Source organism: Eschscholzia californica, unplaced genomic scaffold, assembly GCF_041429995.1.
Source record: "Eschscholzia californica isolate CP2 unplaced genomic scaffold, dmEscCali1.0.p SCAF_4, whole genome shotgun sequence".
NCBI classification, from domain to species: domain Eukaryota; kingdom Viridiplantae; phylum Streptophyta; class Magnoliopsida; order Ranunculales; family Papaveraceae; genus Eschscholzia; species Eschscholzia californica.
Genome location: NW_028238461.1, coordinates 32,367,038 through 32,376,370, shown reverse-complemented (window position 1 = coordinate 32,376,370; position 9,333 = coordinate 32,367,038).

Here is a 9,333-nt window from a genome sequence, read left to right as displayed (position 1 = left end):
CTCTCAAGTCACAATGCTTAAAACCATAATGATCAATCACTAAGCAAAAGAATGAGCACATGACATATTACGAAGGAGAGTTGACCCTCCTGAAAGCGAAGTGAATTGCAAGCTTTAGAAATCCATTGAAGGATTGAAGCACGCAAGTAGGAGTAGGAATCTTTGATTTTGCAAAGTAATCAAAAGTTGGTTTCTTTGACAATGAAAAGAAATCTTGAATTTAGATAGTTCAAGAAGGTTAATGGGAGTGACCCAGTTTTCTTTGGCCCGATATGTAGATGACACGCTAGAGATTAAGAACAACATTCTGATGTTGAAAATAGTTTAGAACTGACTCAATAAAAAAGACCACACACAAAGGTGAAAGGCTTTTCGGCATCAAAGATCTATATGAATAGATCGAGAAGATGATAAGACTTATTCAAGAAAAGTCTAATGTGAAAGACTCAAGAAGAATAATTCTACCCAAGTCTCAAGAACCATAGCTTCGCAACATTCAGAATTCGAGATATTCTGATGAACAAGCATGCATGAGAAAAGATGGTTATGCTGAAAGCATAAGATCGGTCATGTTAGACATGATTAGCGTTCACCTTGACGCCTTAAATACTTTGAGTATTTATGGTCATCACCAATCAAATCTAGATAGCTGGTCAAGATTGCAATTGAGAAATGTCATAAAGTACTTGAGAAAGACTTATGATAGATTCTCAGTACAATGCTAGGAAAATAAAATGGTTGAAAAGTCATATGTTGCAAACTTCCAGAATAAGATGACAATCTTGACATGGAAGAACAGTAAGCTGAAAAGGTTCCAAGAAGAGACTGTTGCAAACTCTACGAATAAAAGAAAATTGTTAAAGCTTAAGAAGCTTTAATTTAGTATTTAAATACTAAAGATTATCATCAGGATGATAACCAACAAAATCCAAATAGATAAGGTCTATTACCTAAATTGTCACCTTAGACTAAGTATAGAAGTCATACTACAGTAATAGGCATTGAGCTTTTCTGAAAAGCTCAGACATGTAAAATTGAGGGTGTAAGGAGTTACACGGGAAGGCTCAATATTTACAAACTCTTATTATTAAAAATAATTTAATTATTTCGCCGTTAAATCGTGGTGTAGTATTTAACGTACAGTCCAAAGTAATGAAGCATTCCAAGTACGTTTATCAGATACGTGATCTGATAAATGGAACCCTACTAAGTGAAGTTGGAATAGGTTCATTGTTAAGTCCCTAATCCAGATCATTTCATGGACAACAATGACTTGCGAAGACTAGCATGTGAGATTAAATGACAGTGCAGTTTCATGGGCCATACGAATTGGGAATTCGAGTAAATTACATGGGTGTATGATTTGGAATATACACTGGATAACCTAACATGAGAGTTCTTCAATGAGTAATGAAACATGTCATGAACTCTCATAGGCAAGATTGGAGAGATTCCTTAAAACATGAGTGCTCCACTCACCTTATGTAAAGAATGTCAAACATTGGTACCGTCAAACGCCGCGCCGTAAAAGGAGGTTATAAAAGCGGATTACCGAGGATGACACGATAGTCACGAAGTTAAGTGGGAGTATAAGACTAGATTATGTCCTCCTAACTAGGTTAAGATTAGTATCTCCGAGCCACTTGAGAAGAATCAGCTGAAAATGTACTGTCGTACTCTAATGGATTAATAGTTAATCATTAGCTTTGACAGTTGTTCTCCAGATCAAGAAAGTCTGAAAAGATATGACGTATCAAATGAGATGCGAAGTGACATGAGAATCGAGCATTGCACTTGTTCTAAGTACAAGTGGGAGACTGAAGGATATAGTCCTTCGGTCTGAAGGAGATGTCCTTCTAAAGGAGTGTCCTTCGACCAAGATGGCAATGCATATAATTTGTCAGTTAGGATAACGATGACTTTATCGGGAAGATCATCTAGTCCGGTTCAATTAGGGATCGTAGATAGAAGGCGCTTACGATCGTCGGATCACTTCGATAATCCGCTGCTTACATAGACCAGATCCTACAATGGGTTACACGAAAGAGTGGTAGCTTAATCAGAGAGACTTGACTCATGGGAGCTTGCCTATAGATGGATATGATCCAGTTTGATAGTGCCAAAAAGATAGAAAAAATCAGGCTCGAAAGAAGAACCCGAAAAGATGGAAAAACCCACTTATGCGGTGTTCTGATCAAGTCCATCAGGGAGTTGATAAGGACCAGCCATAAGAGTAGGGTGGGCCAGCCAGGCCGAGCCCATTAGTGGGCTTAAGTGGCCGACCACACACTAATTAGGGAAACCCTCATTTTAGTCAGAAAGAGTTCTGACGTGTTTATCTTTTCCGGGACTCAATGGAAACCTATTTGGACCCAAATTCTAATTAGGGTTTCTTTATATAAGGTTCATTAGAGAACCGAAAAAGGTTTGGATTTTTCTCAAGAGAAAACAGCTTCTCTCTCACAATATACAGCTAAGTGGAGAGAGAGGGTTTTAGAGAAAAACTCCCAATCTATCTATGGAGTCAAAAGAAGAATGATTCTTCTTCTCAACCTTCAATGGAGTTATAGCAGACAACAAAGAAGGGAGATCAAGTTATTTACTCGGGTGTCTCAAGTAGAGGAGCGACAATTGGAGCTCTCATCTTCTTCGGGATAAAGTCATTGGAATCTAGTTCGTGGGAAAGTGAATCCAGATATTCTTCTTTCAGTTTCTAGTTCATTATTAGTTCATGCATATGATCCTGGATAACTAATGTTAACCATATGATGATTGAGATTTCGCTTACAACATTAGTTAGATGATTATGTATATTAGATACATACAAAACCCTACACCTATAGGGGTACACAGCCAAGCATGGCTGCCCCCTTTTGGGCCCCAAATCACATCTTTAGGTGCCCGACCCAAGTACCCTTCTTTTGGGTCTTTTGTACTATCTTTGCCTAAAATTCTTTTAGGTTTATGGGACATATTTATGGGTCTTACCCATCTATATATGTCTCATTCCACTAGCCATATCATCCGATCAAATCGTCATTCTTTGGTGTAACCCGATGTAGGATCCGGTCGAAGTTAGCCGCGAATTACTTAGTAATTCGACGATCGTAGTTGGTTTCTAACAAAACATTACAATCCCTTAATCGTCCAGACTTGATGATCTTCTTCATCAATTGTCCTATCCGAAAAATTGCTTGCATTGCATCTTTGGTCAAAGGACATCTCCTTTAGGGTCTACCTCCCTCGTCCTATAAATCAAATTGCATTTTCTTGTTCTTTTCGATATTATGTTTTTGGTCTTTTCGACAATGGGTTTATCATATTCAGTTGGTCAGAGTTGTTAGGATTGATTGTTATAGGTAAACAAGCTTGTGTCCTGCTGTATTTGTAATCAATTTTCCGTTACACCCTTTTCTCCTTATCATGGAAGTGACCATCAAAATTCTTATTCTATTTTAGAACTGCGATTGTCACTGTTGATGTTGTAGTTACTATTCATGTTGTTTATGTTGTTGTTATTGTCATTCTAAATGCGCTAATATGCTTATTCATCGTTTTGGCAGAGTTTTTAAATGTTGGCGCAATGATGGATCCACACTGATTAGAGATCTTGCTTGAACTTTTGCGTATGAAATCTCTCATGACCTACTTGTTATCTCTATTTTGTAAGTAGTTGAAATGCTTTTAGGAATCTTGACAATTAGTTTAGTTTGTACTTTTTATGATATTGTATTCGATTAACAACTATCGATCTCTTGTGAAACATATTGACATTATCAAGTATTTTGTTAGTTAATTCAATTTGGTTTTAGTCATCTTGTCTATGTTGATCTTGTTTGGTTTAAGTATATTGTGTTTAGGTTGAGTGTTTGTGGTTTTGAAACAGGGAAATATAGTAAAAAGCAGCAAAATATTGCTGCTGGTTTTCACGTTTTTTGTAAAAACAAAATCCTGAAAATAAACTTTTGTAACGACCATAATTTTAGAAGGCCGTTACAATTGTTTATTTTATAACGCCCGCTCCTTTCCAAAGCCGTTACATATGTGCTCCCGCCAACCATTTCCCACAGACTTTTTTATAACGGCAAAAAAGAGGAAAGCCGTTACGATAACACTTTTTGTAACGACCGCCGCTCGTTACAAGTTTAATAGTGACGGGTGTTCTTGTAACGGCTTCGGAATACATTGTAACAGGCCAAAGCCGTTACAAACAAGTTATTGTAACGACTTCCGGTCGTTACAAATACTCCGTATTTTTGTAATGGTAGCTGGTAGGTTTTATGTCTTCGTTAGTTTCTAGTTACTTTCTCTCTCCATATTTAGGTCATTTGACTTGGATACATCAGTCCATTTTATGTCATAATTTAAATATGTTCTTTTTATTTCATAAGAAGGTCGCATAAGTGGAGTTTGGCAAAGAAGCGAGATAAGAATAAGACGTAAGGAGAGTCAAAAGAGCTAATGAGAATCAAAGGAGAAGACCTTAGAGCTTGAGGAAGGAAAGAGAAGTAAGCGAGCAAAAGAAAATCCTAAGGGCAACTTGGTCATTTGGACTAAAGGATAAGCAAAAGAGAAAAAGAAAGACCCAAGGGTATTTTACTTATTTTGGACGAATTAAAGAGAAAGAAAAAAGAAAGTTAAGATGTCACATAAAGTCCTAAGGTTATTCTAGTGTCTTAGCAGAAAAAAAAAACAATTACAAAAAGAAACTTTGGGGTATTTCAGTCTTTCGAAGGTAAAAGGAAAGAAAGTAACTCAAGGGGTGAGGTCGAAAGAAAAAATGAAGCAACAAACTTTCAGGGATATTTAGTCTTTTCGGAAATTAAAGAACAAAATGAGAAGAAAAAAGAAAAGTTTCAAGTTTTATTTGGTTATTATAGACTGAACAAGAGAAAATAAAGCACAAAACATATTTTGGTCGTTCTATACCTATAAGGGTTAAAGAGAGGTCAAGAAGGGGAAATGATTCTTAGGAGCACTACGATCACCTTGGAGAAGATTAGAGAAGAACACTAGAAGAAATGATCAAGGCAAAGGGGCAAGAGTTGTTAGAAGTGACTCGAATATGGATTGGTATCGAACCCGGTTTATGACCCGCTGGACTCCGAGAAATGATCAAGTCAAAGGGGCATAGCTGATTACTGAGACAGGGCTGGTATGCAAAGCAGGGCTCCGAAGCAGAGCTGGACTCCGAGGCAGAGCTGGAATGCGAAGCTAGGCTTATGTCGGTTATTAGTGTTGGCGTATTCGTGTAATGTCGGTTACAGAGAGAGAGTCGGTGAGGCGGTGGGATTAGGGTTTAGTGACTATATAAACTAAACCCTAAGGAGATATCAACAACACAATCTTACGAAATCTCTTGTGTAACTTGTTTGCTTATCATAGTGGAAATCATCGCGTCGTTGTCGCCGTGGAGTAGGTCTCACCAACCGAACCACGTAAATCTCTGTGTTTAGTTCTTGATTGTTCTTTACTATTCCTATTGCTTCTGCTTGATTACTCGTATTGATCACATTAAACCCCGATTGGCATAACAAACTGGTATCAGAGCTTTGGTTTTGAGGTTTCTGTGTTGGAGAAATACGAGATAGAAAAGTTCGATGGAAGTAACGATTTTAATCTTTGAAAGATTAAGATGCGAGCAGTATTAGTTCAACAGGGTCTGCTGAAGACGTTGAATGTGAAGGCTGCACTCGCTGAATCACCTTCAGAAGCAGAGAAGGAAGATCTCATGGAGAGAGCTCATGGTCAGATTCTATTTTGTTTGAGCAATGAGGTCTTGCGGGAAGTAGCGAGGGAAACTACAGCCGATGGGCTATGGATTAAGCTGGAGACAAGGTATATGACGAAATCTCTAACTAATCGTTTGTATCTAAAGAAGAAACTATTTAGTTTACAGATGTTAGAAGGAGAATCGTTGAAAGACCATATGGATGAACTCAACCGAGTATTCTTAGATTTGGCAAATATAGATGTCAAGTTCGAAGAAAAAGATAAGGCAGTACTATTTTTCCACTTACATAGTCATTAATGATGGTAAGGTGTTAATGGGAAATGACGCTCCTTCTAAGGTGGTTGCAAACGGTACAATTCAGATCAAGATGCACGATGGTGTTGTGAGGATTATAACAGACATGTTGCAGAATTGAAGAGGAATCTAATCTTCTTGGGAACTCTGGATGATAACGGTTGCAAATATACTAGTGAAGGTGGTGTTCTTTGGATTTAGTCTTACAGTTATGAAGGGGTTGAAAAAGAATGGTCTATATGTGCTACAGGGTAACACTGTTACCAGATCTGTAGCGGTATCATCATCAGACAAGGAAGTTGAGACTACCAAGCTATGACATATGCGGTTAGGGAATATGAGTAAAAGGGGGATGGGTATACTGAGCAAGCAGGGTTTACTCTGTGGGCAAAAGGTTGAAAACTGAATTCTGTGAACATCGCGTCTTCGGGAAGTAATGTCGTGTAAAGTTCAGTACATCGGTTCATAATAACAAAGGAACTCTGAATTACATCCATTCAGATCTTTGGGGTCCCTCTCGGGTTAGCTCACATAGTGGGGGTAGATACATGTTAACCTTGATAGATGATTTTACCAGGAAAGTATGGGTCTACATATTGAAACGCAAAGATGAGGCATTCGTCAAGTTCAAGCAGTGGAAGACCTTGATCGAGAAGCAGACTGGAAAATCGATCAAACGCTTGAGGACTGACAATAGCATGGGATTTTGCGGAAACGAGTTTAATAGGTTCTGTGTAGACGAAGGGATAGTGAGAAACCATACGGTCAGAAAGACCCCACAACAGAATGGGGTGGCAGAGCGTATGAATCGAAATCTATTGGAACGAGCTTGTTGTATGCTTTCAAATGCAGGGCTGCCGGAGGTGTTCTAGGCTGAAGCAGTGAACACGACAGCGTATCTGGTAAATATTTCACCTGTACATCTATTGAGTGTAAAACTCCTAATGAGGTATGGTCTGGTTATCCTGGTAAGTATGAGAACTTGAGGATCTTTGGTTGTCCGGCTTATGCACATGTTAAGGAAGGTAAACTTGATTCGAGGGCTAAGAAATGTGTATTTCTTGGATATGAGCTTGGAGTCAAGGTGGAGAATTGTTAAAAGTGACTTGAATACGGATTTGTATCGAACCCGGTTTACGACCCGCCATCCTGCTTACCGGTCTTTGCGCCGAATTTTGACCAGTTAGCGGAGCTGATTGCTGAGACAAGGCTGGTATGCGAAGCAGTGCTCCGAGGCAGAGCTGGACTCCGAAACAGAGTTCGAATGCGAAGCTAGGCTTATGTCGGTTATTAGTGTTAGCGTATCCGTGTAATGTCGGTTGTAGAGAGAGAGAGAGAGTCGATGAGGCGGTGGGATTAGGGTTTAGTGGCTATATAAACTAACCCTAAGGAGATATCAGTAGTACAATCTCACGAATCTTTTGTATAAACTTGTTTGCTTATCATAGTGGAAATCATCGCGCCGTTGTCGTCGTAGAGTAGGTCTCACTAACCGAACCACGTAAATCTCTGTGTTCTGTTCTTGATTGTTCTTTACTGTTCCTATTGCTTCTGCTTGATTACTCGTATTGATCACATTAAACCCCGATTGGCATAACAAGAGTGTCTTGGTCATTTTTCACTTTTAGGCCAAGCTAGAGAAGTCACTTGTCAATATAGAGTTTGGTAGAGTAAAAAAAGATGTTAAAATGGCTTGATGGAGTCAAATAAGGAGAGAGAGTAACTAGAAACTAACAAAGACCAAAATGGTCATTTTGTAAGAATGCGAAATTCGAGAAAAAGAAGAAGAATAAGCGTTTGGAGATTGAAGGAACGAGAGAACGTGAGAGAAAAAGAAGAAGGAGAAGGAGGAGGATGAGGAGGATGATGAGGAGGGGGGGAGGAGGAGGAGAAGAAGAAGAATAAGAACAAGGAGAAGGGTCGGGCAAGAGCACTTGGATGAACTTGAAAACTCAAGGTCCAACCAAGTCACCTCTTGGTCACGACCCAAAGCAATGGACGCACAAACCAAAACAAGGAACGTTGGAGCAATAGTTGTAGGTGGCTCGGGCATTTTGTGATTCCTGCGTGCATCAGCAATATGGCCAAATCTTGGAGCTAGCACGGGACACCACACGCAAGGCAGGGTCGGAGCATGGGACACAACACGTTATGAAAACCAGAATTTGCGGACGTGCACGAAACGTCTTGGCAAAGTACGTGACGTCAAAAAATGATGAATAAAGGTTCGTGCTAGAAGTGCATGTGGCCAAACCAACTTGAGATTTTTTTGCACGTATCGTTGTTGTTTTTTTATTGGTCTTCCTTCTTTGAGGATTATATGGTTTAATTTAAGTTGTCTTGATTATTTATGGGGTCATTTTGCTATAATAGTTGTTAATTTTTAGAGAGAGGAAATAACGAAATAAGAGTTCATGTTCTTATCCACATTTTTGATATATTTATGATTGAATCTATTATAAGTGATTGGATATTGTTGAATAGTCTCTCAAGTTTCATAAGAACTACTTCATTTTTATTCTTACTAGTTGATAAGTAAATTAAGTCAATTGTTATGACATGATCATGATTGTAGACTCAATGTCACTTTCGGCAAAATATGTATGTAAGAACCAATCCATGAGGAGCTAAGTCTCTCGTCAGGGGTTTTGTGATGAAGTCTTGATAACATTAATGCATATGTTTGGTTGGTTTCATTGTAGCTTTCAATGCGATGCTCGTACTTCTTTTAAGCGGTTAAGTTTGTTTCATGTTTTATGTCATGCATTGATGCACCCAAAAAGGTTGCGGACCCAAGCGGAGGTATCAAGTAGTAATCCGGCAAAGCCGGGATCGATCCAAGGATAGGAAGATATTGTGGATATCGAAGGGTCTTATCCCTCTGTCTAGATATTAAAGGCTAACTTAGACTAAAAAGAAGAGAAACAAGGATAAATGGGGGGTTTTGGATGAATAAGTAATAAGAGAAGAAAACAAGTAAAGCTAACTAGATAATCTAACGTAAACGGGCGAGAGAGATTCGAGAGAAGAGTCGGAGGAACAAGAGTCGGGAGACGGTAAGACTCGATTCGGGCAACAAATAAGCGAGAGAGGTGTCGAAGTCCGGGATTCCATAATGATAATCCTACGACTACGTATGATCCAATCTAATGTGTCGAAGTATAATCGATGTTCGACTCCTAAAGTAGATGTTTCTAAGTACTACGTATATCCGGAGATCATACCTAGTCAAACAAACGCCTAATTCGGTTAATCCCGAGTCATCGAAAGTGTCGTCTAGTCGCCTAACTATGTGAAGTGCATGA